Source organism: Chinchilla lanigera, unplaced genomic scaffold, assembly GCF_000276665.1.
Source record: "Chinchilla lanigera isolate Chin_1 unplaced genomic scaffold, ChiLan1.0 scaffold00330, whole genome shotgun sequence".
Taxonomy (NCBI): domain Eukaryota; kingdom Metazoa; phylum Chordata; class Mammalia; order Rodentia; family Chinchillidae; genus Chinchilla; species Chinchilla lanigera.
Genome location: NW_004955731.1, coordinates 13627 through 21731, shown reverse-complemented (window position 1 = coordinate 21731; position 8105 = coordinate 13627).

The following is an 8105-nucleotide window of genomic DNA, read 5'->3' as shown; positions in this document are numbered from 1 at the left end:
CTCCACCTTCTCCCAAACCCAAACTTCTGTGCAAAACCGATCTCACTGTTTGCCAGTAATTCCCCGTGGAAGCCTCCCTTGCAGCCTCACTTCTAGATGCCTCCAAAAGTCTTTCATTGTTCCTTTTGCTCCAGAATGTTCTGTTCTTTGCCCTCCCAAATACTGAACTTTGACAGTTTTACTGTAACTGTTGTTTCTTCTCCTTCTGCTTTGCTTTCAGGAGTCAGTTACACCCCAACTCACATGGTCTGCAGATCATTTTGTCTCTGACTTGATCTTGAAATTAGATCTGCAGCTATAGAATTACACCTTTAAATACTTCTCACACACTGCCCACTCCTAAGCTTGTATCATCAGCCCAGTTTTCTTTCCTACATTTCAGACTTTATACATGCCTGTCTCAGAGAGCACAGCCATGTGGATGGAATCTGCAATTACTCTGTGCAAAACACAAGTCACTCTTGAGTGCAGCTGTCACAAAGGGCTCCTCCTCAACGCTGTACCCAGAAATCTTCGTCTTACATTACCCCTCCCTATGTCTTACCCCAGGTGAAATCAGCCACCAAGTACTTCCTAGATGTATAGAACATTATCATTCATTACTGACATTGCTTTACATTTCCTGTAAGTATATCAAAGCAGTGCAGCCTTCTAAGCTTTAGTATTTTCTCAGATTATTAGCACACTTAGGGAGAAACAGCAGCGTCCCTTAGACACAGATAACGAACCAATGCATTGAAACTTAAAGTTAAATACCCAGTAAAGTGGTGGGATTACTTCACTTAGGTTTCTTTCAATGACAGTAGACTGTCAAATGATCTGAACTGGTTTGAAAAAGCTTCTTTAAAACAGGTAAAATACATTACCTCCCAAAGTCCTTTAGAAGCCATAATTCTTCATGCTTCAAGAACTTTTTTATACATGTTACTTTTGGTAAATGATAATTTTCAACAACGTTCTCTCCTTTATATCTTTCTTTTTGTTCTACATTCTGACTAATGTAAGATTCTGATGACCCTACTCCCCATTTTTTTATTTATAATACATTTTGTATGCTAAGAATTGAATTTTGTTTTAATTATGCAGTGACATAAAGTAAGTCCATGAGTGTTATCAGTGTGTCCAAATGTCCAAATGAGATTCAGGAGTCTCAACACAGAAAACAAAAGAAGGATTGCCGTGGGATAAGAAGAAGAATTAGTTCCAGTTCAACAAAGTTTTCTCATTGTGTTTAAAATGCATTGGGCTGCTGAGTATACACTGTAAATGTTTCTTTCTGAGAAGTTGGATTTTAGGCCTTGCTGTCTTCCGATTTCACTAGTCTCAGAGCTCTAAATTTTGCCAAATATAAATGTGTTTGAAATACGGCATGAGGCCTGGGCTGGGGGCTGAGCAGCAAGCATGGCCTCGGTTCCACCCTCAGCCCCAAGGGAAGTCTGTGCAGCACAGCTCTGGAACTACATGATGATTATCATTTACTGTGATTTTGTAGGTGGCATTTTACTGAAGAGCTCACCGACCGATTTTCTCCCCTAATCTTATTTTCTACTGGAGAATCTTTCCATGTTCATATTTCTGAAAGCCAAAACTGAGTGAGTATATCTTCATTTTACAACTGAAGTGCAGCAGAGCAGCACGTGAGAGAAGTCTTCTTCATTCTCAGACACATATACACTCCATTTCCTTGGTTATATCTACATTTTATCTGTAATTTTGGTCTATGCAACATCTGCTTTCTATAAAAAAATAAAGTTCCTACATGGAAAAGAGAGTATAATAAAATTGTACATACTAACAATGTTGATTATTTCCCAAGTGATCAATTGTTTTAAGGTTTCAAGCTCAACCTCAACTAACTTTCTCAACCGTTGCAGCATTCCCTGCTATTGTTGCGCTGAATGATCCTGCTGCAGGATAACCCTTCCATAGCTACAGAAAAGACTTTCCCGTTTCAGTTTGGCCTTGGGCAACCTGGCATGTCATCACTGCACTAGAAATTAAGCTGTGTCTATGATGACAATTACTAGTGCAATTTCCTGAAACCCCAGACAAGAGCTGAAGCCATGCCCGTGATTAAAGACAGCACAATGGACACACAGGCCTTGGTGGGATACGCACTGCATATCTATTGCAAAAATGATAGCATTTTTCTCTCAGAACAGCAGAATAAAGAATTTCTAGAGAACTATTAAATTTAAGAATGCCTGCTATTGCCTAGAGATTAAATATCATCTTTTTCATAGTTTCTTATGTTCTCAAGTTATATGTAAGATTTGATGTTCAGTCCAAAATCTGCTCCAAATAAAATATTATATCTTTAACTGTGGCTCATGTCTGTGTCTTGATTAGATTTTCTTTTTGATCAAAGTTCTGATTTTCACATTTGAAATATTAAAGCACTTTCACACTTGCTTCTCATTTTCAATTCAAACAGGTGAAGAGAAAAAACATCTTTAAAAGCTTTTCCCAGAGTCTGGAGAGGCTAATTTGCAAGATCATGAATCTCTGGGAAATGCTTTGGTTTAGCTATAAAAAGCAAATGAATCTTAGATGTTTTCTGATAAACTGCAGATCATCACCCTGAGCAGCCACGTCTTTTTGCAGCAGACAGGCACATCTGCGTTGCATAGATGAGGGCTAATTAACCTGAGTTCCGTTCAGCTACTTTGAACAGTGAGTCTAGAATGTGGGCATCAAAGCGTTGAGATCCCTTGTGCAAATTGCAGTGGCTGGAATGTAGTCATGTTAATAAGCAGGTTTTGTTTTTCTATTCTAAATCCAAATGCTACCATCCAGGCTGTAAGATGATCCTAATCTATTATGTTTGAGTTATCTTTTTGAAGGCAGTCAGAATATAGAGCCCCATACGGAAACAATCTTTATTTTCCATTGGCTGCGTATGTTGCATGTCTAATGAAATGCATTTCATATATTTATTGTAAGTATGTGATAGAATTACAACGTTGACAACTTTCATGATTGTCAAAAACTGTGATGCATTTTAAACGTATGATGCTGCCTAGCTTTATCAGAGAAATGTTCAAATAAAGTGCATTTAATGTGCACCAAAACACATATAAATGTATAGAATTTAAAACTATTTATACATTCATGTATTTTCATAAATATCAAATACATTTGATATTAAGCAAAAGAAGTATAACAATAAAGCATCTTGGTTTTTATTCTTAATTTTGCTGAAAGAAATTTTATTTTATTCTTTCAATAACCAAGTGCTACTGAAATTCTAGAGAAGGTGATTATCCATTTGGATCTGTCCATGACGGGCAGATTGGCTGAGATGGGTCTTCTCCAAAGTAAATCAGTAAGACATTGATTGCCACCTATATTTTTCTCACATTGAATCATTTCTGTAATTTTTTCAACAATGTCAGATTCTCTCCTCTCTCCCTCCACTTCTCCAGACTCCGGCTCTGTTCTACTTACAATGCTCACATTTTAAGTAGTTTTCTGAAGCCTGCAGCACGATGAGGTCATTACACCGAAACATCAGAAGCGGCTCTGACAGTGACTGCTAGATCACTGCGTGCTGGTTTTGAGCAGAAAAAGAGCCATCTTCTGCAGACTGAAGTCAAATTTTTCTCTTTTCTTTTGATATTTCCCTTCTTTGATATTGACAATGGCACAGCATGTTTAGATTTAAAATTCCCAGTTGAGAGGATAAGGGAGCACACCATGTATAGAGATCCCTAGTCCATCATGTGTTTCTAAGCAGATTTGAGTTTTCATGTTGTTAACTCCTTGATAGAATCATATCCGACCTGGATAATTCTGTTTTTATATGAAGCTTAGGATACATCATATAAAATAAAGGCGAGTAATCAAAATATTTTCTAAGTGGAAAAAGGTAAAGAAGTTACAACTAATTGTTTTTTAAAACTTTCTTTGGGCACGAGAAGGAGAAAACTTGTATTTCAGGTCAGTTTTGACTGTCTTGTTCCTCTTTCTTATTCTACATAGTCTCCTCTTTGAAGGAAATTTCGGGATTGAAATATGTCTGAAGCATATTTTGCTCTTACTACGTTGAGGAAAGAATTGTGAATTTAGACATGTGTTATTAATTTGGGCTTTGCTGTCACCTAGGAGTTCTATGGAAGAGATTCAAGGGGTTCATGAACTCACTGAAACTCAACGCAAGGGATCTTGCACTGTGTGTGTGCAGATCTAAACTTCCCCAGGAAGAACACCCATGGCCCTTTTACCTTCGGCAGTGAGGCCCCCACACCACTGCAAGAGCTTCGAATTGTTTCCTGAAGGACCCAGAGCTGCATCTACAATGATACCCCCTTAGCACACTGCTGAGTTATGTTGCTTGCAATAAATATAAACAGTCTCTAAGTGGTATTAGCAGCGAAAAAATTTGTTGTGAGTGTGTGAAACTTCTCAAAAATAATGAGGAACCAAATTCAGAAGGCCTGGAACCGAGGCAGAGCCGGGGTTCCGAGGGAGGGAGTGGGTTGGCGATTCCATCAGGCTCTCCCTGCTGAGCGTGATCAACAGCCAACCTCTCTCCCCGAACATTCTAAAGAACCAGAATCCTCAGACGCACTTCGGCTCCCAGATCTCCTGGTTAGAGAAGAGCGACTTGTCCAGACTGAAGTCCAGCTAAGACTTCGCAAAACAAGGCTGACGCAGTTCTGAAGCAGTTCCCCAAGGATGCTGAGGTGTGAAGTTACGGCGAGAGAGGGCTGGCAGTGAGCTCTTGACCTCCAAATGTTCGTGGAGGGCAGAGACGCCCGCAGTCGGAGGCGGTTCCTGCAAGCCCAAGTTAGGGCGTGCGTGTCCCGGGTCCCGCCAAAGCTGCTTTCCCGGTGCCCTGCACTGCCTCCCAGCTGCTGCTGGCAAGCTGGTTACCTTGTGTTGCTGAAAACATTACGACATCCTCCCAACCTGTCTTCTCACACCCACGTAGCGTCGAGTTCCAATCCACCCCATCTTAGTATCAAGTTTACCTCTGTATTCTGGACTTCTGTTTGAGTTCTCTGGTGCAGTCTGATGATTCTGTGTTTGATGATTCTCCACGAGAACGAGGGTTGTGTTTTCTTTATCCATGACTAAAAACTATTGCAGCAAAGAGCCTAACATGCGAATAGGAAGTGAGAGCCAGGAAGACGGAGTCTGCTGCGGGGGCTCTCCAGACCTGCACACCCCACCTCGCTTGCTCTCTCTCCCCTTACCCTCTGTAGCTCAGAGCCTGACTGAACAGTTGCAGAAGACACGCGCATTGACTACATAAAGCCACGCTGCTCTGCGTTTCCGAAGATTCGATCATTTTTCTAAGCTTTAAGATTTACAAAAGATGAAGTGGACCCTGGCAACCTAAACTGATTCACATCTGAGATTCCATCTTAAGTCCTGTGCATAATATAACTGCTTTATCTAGATACAATTTGGGAGCTTCTGACAGTATTGACCACTTCTAATTGAATCTTCCATAATCTCCTGTATTGGCTAAGACTAAGAAATTAATGAAGGAATGCTGATATCCTGCTTTAGTAAAATAGTTTCTACAGATTATCTGTCCTGTGTTCATCTCCAGAGTTCATTCTCAGCCCTGCACGTTCACAGCTGCACCCAGAATCCTTTTGATCCTTTCGGTCACAGTGAAGCGAGTGTTCATCCCTCTTATTCTGCTCAGTGCGACATAAGTAACACACAATAGATGATGTTGTGGCTGTAAGCAACATTCCCTCCTGACTTTGGACCTTATAATTTCGTAACTAAAATCTTAAATCTTTAAAATTTGCATGCTGAAATGCTTAATGCTTATGTTGGAGGGGGTTACTGGAGGACACAGTAAATGATATGCAAAACAAATTGTAAATTCAATATTTGACAATGTATCCACTGTTGCAGGAGCCAAAACTCCTTTTTCCAAAATCAGCTTGTTCAAGGTATCAAGCACAGAAGCATGTGCAAATAAATACGAATAGAGAATACAATGTTTCTTTGAAGAAATTGCTACATCTAAGCTATAAAATTACTTAGAGACACCACAAAGAAAGAAGTTTACAAGCACTGTAAAATTATTTGAAAATTATGAGTTTACCTCTTGACTGGTAACTGAACTTCAGCTTAGTTATGCAATCATTACACCACTCAGAATGTACTAGGTATAAGTAAAGAAATTCAGGAGATGTTTCCAAACATTTCCTTTTATTCACTTTACTCTGTGTTAAGCCTGAGTGGTTATTTTAAAATTTCTTTCTTATAATGGTGTAACTTTTAATTCATAGATGCAGAAATAATGTTTCAGTGGAATAAATTATTCATCTTTGCATCGGGATTGTGGTAGATAGGGACTGGCTCTCTAGTTAGTAAAAAGGGGGTGTGTGCACGTGCATTTTCTGGGGTCGTCTACAAACACGGATTGGATGTGTTCTGTCTGTGTCTCTGTGCTGACTTTGTACACAGCACTACAAGAGTGAAAGGGATGGAATACATGTGTCTCGTGGAGGGGAAATCTAGTAAGAAACAGAGAAGCGATTGGGAAATTGTGTTTTTGCTTTATGGGATACACTCATGGTACATAGTATCTCAGGAACACATGAGAGGATTACTTCATTCAAAAATGTGGCCCGGTGAACGATGAGGGAAAACTTCCTGAGGAAAGAAACATGTGGATGAACACACCAGCAAGAGCAGGAGAAGGCTGGCGGGCACTGTCTGTCCAAAGGGGCAGGGGCAGCGACCACGGGAGTGGAGAAAGCGCCCAGGCAGCTGAGATCGTGCGCCATGTGTCACAGTGGGGAGATGCTCACGTGAGTGTTTGAATCCGCGACAGCTGGTGAGCATAGTTAAAATCCATGTGGCTGGATGGCGAGGAGGAAGAGGCTGGCGACAGGGCGGAGGATCAGGCCAGCGGGCTCCGACCCCGCCTCCTGGGGAGTCTGACTTCGTGTGCTGGGCTGTAGAAGCGCAGGCAGCATCTCACACGGAAAATCCCATAACGAGGTGTGGAGCTGTGAAAAGGAACTGGCCTTGCAGTGTTCAGCATTTTGTAAGGACTACAGAAAACCAGAAAAGGTGAAGGATTTAGGAATAATCCAGGTGAAAGAGAAAGCTTGAAATGGAGGAGCGGCAGCGGGCATGGAGGAAGCGGGCAGCTGTGCAGGGGCGGCCGGAGGCAGCACACACACGTGTGTCACACGGCCGGAGGCAGCGTTACGTGGGAGAGGAGAGACACAACACAGAGGGCAGTGTCAGGAGGGAGTACAGCGTGGACAACTGGGAGGGGGCCTTCTAGAATATTGGAGTGGCTACCCTGAGTATTTGGATGTGTTCGGTTGAGGACGCTCATTTGAGTAGAGGTGAAAGTTCAAGGTGCACAAGGTTTGGAACTGCTCAGTCGGTGAGCACACTCGGAAAGGAAGAAGGCGTGAGCACAGCAAGCTGTCCAGAGGCAACTCTGAAACAGGCGGATGAGGAGCAGCGTGGGCAGCTGGAGGAAAGTCAGGAGCGCTGCTGTACCAGAGGCCGCGCAAGGGAGGAGACGGGAGAGCAAGACGGCAGAGAACGTTAGGGACTCTGATTACACAAATGGAAAGAAACCTACTCCGTTCTGAGGAGGCTAAAACAGAAGGGTGCACGTTTGGCTGTAGACAGCTTCGCAAGAACCTGTCTCCACCCAACGATGTGAAGGATGGGCGCGAAGCACAGTGGCAGCACCCGAGCACCTGGAGAAAAAGAGGAGCAAAGGACAAAGCCTGAGAGCGGGTGTGGAAAGCTTGTGAAGTCTTTAGCTGGAATGCTGGGCCTGCAACCGGGCTTCGCTGGGGAGTGGATGGAAGGTGAGGCGCAGACAGACGTGTCGAGGGGGACTGCGAGGACGCGGGAGGGCACCGAGGAAAGGGCGGTGGAGGTGCGCGACGTTTCGTTTTGAATATTTCTTTCCCTCGTTTAACGTGAGTTTGCTCACTTTGTTGGTTGATTGCCGGGGTTGTTTTTTCTTTCATTCTTCTCTTGTTTTTCACACTGAACTGCTTCGGCTGATTTAGAAAAGAGATGAAACATGAGGAAAGCACTGAGCACTGGACAGAGGCACAGAGCAGCCGCCTGGAGATGCCCTTCCTCGGGGCTGCCTC